Source organism: Pteropus vampyrus, unplaced genomic scaffold (genome assembly GCF_000151845.1).
Source record: "Pteropus vampyrus isolate Shadow unplaced genomic scaffold, Pvam_2.0 Scaffold96, whole genome shotgun sequence".
NCBI classification, from domain to species: Eukaryota; Metazoa; Chordata; class Mammalia; order Chiroptera; family Pteropodidae; genus Pteropus; species Pteropus vampyrus.
Genome location: NW_011888877.1, coordinates 187,608 through 190,165, shown reverse-complemented (window position 1 = coordinate 190,165; position 2,558 = coordinate 187,608). Strand labels below are relative to the sequence as shown.

Sequence of the window (2,558 nt, the reverse complement as noted above, 5' to 3'; positions counted from 1 at the left end):
CACATGTATGCACATCCTCTAAACTAATGAGAAACTTGCTGAGTCAAAGTAGGTGCTCAATAAGTGTTGAATGAGTGAATGAATGAATAAAATTAATAAATATCTGTACTCTACTTTTATTAAGTGTTACCATGGGACATGCATTCATCTCCTTTTTCTTTTTTATCTATATCAGTCCCATAGGGATTGTGAAATCCCTAACCACGAATGCCCCTTTGGGTTCATTCCCGCTCTCGGGAATGGGCTGTTGGCTAAGGGGACAGGGGAACTTCTGATTTGGGCTGGGCTGTGACTATGGTAGATGCGACTTAGTGTGTATTGGATGACAGGATGCTACGATGCCGCAGGAAAAAAATATTAACCTTCAAGTAGTTGAGTATTTTTAACCACTTAATTATATTAATATTTTTATAGATTAATTTCTCATTTCTAAATTATAATTAATCTGAAAATTTGTCAAGTTACCTCTGCACAAGCAAAATTTCTTTCTGTTTGGGTTAGTCTACCACAGCAGTGAAAAGTTACATTTAGCAAAATGTTCTACAGTATTCAGGAAATTTGTTACATAAAAATAAAAATGACATGTAGTACTCATACATTGATAAATTATACAAAGCCTCTCTCACTTTATAGTTTTTCTATGACCTCCTTTTCCTACATTGCTACAAGTTTGTGGTTTTGGACACATATGCTAGCTAGAAAATGCCAAGCATGAATTGATGTATGTCACTGTAAAAATGGAATATGAAGTAAAATAAAATCTTCTTAGCATTTGCCAGCACAAAATCCCAGTAATATAAAAAGATGTTTATGATATATATAGTATCAGGAGAAGGAAAAATGTTAAAATGATTCCGTTTTCTCTTTAAAAAACCATTTGCATGAATAAAATCTGTAAGGCTCTTAAGCAGTCCTGGAAGAGGTGTCACCACAGTGCCATAGATTATGACACTCATGTTCTTCTTTAGACCTTTTCTATTATCTTTGTATCCAGGGGAAAGTTGTTTTAATAACAGGAGAAAACATGTGGCTTGGACCGTATGGGCATTTGTATGGGCATTTTTTTCTCATTAAATTATGTAAACACGAAAATTTCATATGCCAATATCATTTAGAGTTGAAAAGAAGACTCTAGGAGATACACTATATAATATAGCCGCAAATAGCTCTGCCGATACCAGTGGTATGGTATTATTACAAGGGAACCCGTGCTGAACCAAACAGTGGCTCCCTGAGTTTCTTTGACTAGGTGGGGTGGACGAGCAAGCACACCCTGGAATACCTGTCACGGGGTGTGGAGAGAGAGAACAGCACTTTAGGGGGAGTCCCAGTGCCAAGTTGGCCACTTATGAGTCACGTGACTTTGTGCAAATTACTTAATCTTTGTTTCCGATCATCACTTTTATTTTTTTAAAAATATAAAATAGTTATGAAAGTCAGATAACGCCTGTAGAAACATATTTTGTAAACTATAATTCATCAAAGCGGTCATTGTTTTGTTATTTTTGCTGCTACAAGTCAGAGTCTCCAGACGTGCCTTGATACGACTACCCTGAGAGCAGATATTTGGTTTTGCAGATTAAGTGATTTCTGCTTCTACTAATAGATTTGCTAATCATCACTCAGTTGAAAAGACTGATTTTTTTAATAAGATAATATCTTTATGATAATGCCTTGTGATAATTCCAATATTACAAGTACTCAGCATTTTCCAACTGCTAAGTGAGTAATTTCTGGCTATAGTTTAATAGAATTATGACACTTCCCAAAAAAGGGCAACATTAATCAAATTTATTTTATAATTAGATTCATATCACTAATCATATCAATGCTGACATTCATTGAATACCACCAATAAGCTGAGATTCATTAGCTACAGTGAAAATGACCTTTTATTCCTTCTAAAGTGAGCCTGAGAGATTCGTGTGCAGTATAGTGTAATAAAACAGAATTGCTCTTGAGAAAAATCACAGCTTTTTTTGCAGGAGCATTGGCCTCTCTTGCTGCTAGAGGCCATAGAAACTATTTCTGAGAGACTATGTCCAAATGACTAAGTATTTCTGAGCCCAACATACCAGCAGAGCCCGCGTTGACCTGGGTAGAAATGAAGGTTCTAGGTCTTTTTTTTTTTTTTTTTTGATGGGCCATGAGCACAAAAGATGTCTTGGCAAGAAAAAGATGCCCTCCCACCTCCCCGGCTACACAATACTAAAAGGAAACTTACTTGTCTATACATTGTGTTTGCTAAACACCGACAGCTGGTTCAGGAGAGGCTTCTTTTCAGGCTCATATGTTGATTATTCACCTACACACTGGTGCTTTCCCTTCAGGACGGTTACAAAGGTTCAGTGACCTACTTTCTACTACAGTAAGTTGCTCTAAAAGTACATTATGATATCTTATGTTGGCCTAAGTTTCTCTTTCTCATTATTATTATATTTCCAATACTCTTCATTCTATAAACTAAAGACTCGTTTTCTATACAATCACTGCTTTAGTATAAAAATTCCAGTGAAATCAGTTAAAAGTCATGGAATAAATTTTCCTTTGAGCATTTA

The 2,558-nt window shown here is 35.7% G+C and overlaps 1 protein-coding gene across 1 annotated transcript in view; it reads left to right on the top strand.

Moving 5' to 3' along the window:
- CUBN (cubilin) overlaps positions 1-2,558 on the top strand; it is a 248,376-nt gene that overhangs the window by 196,536 nt on the left and 49,282 nt on the right.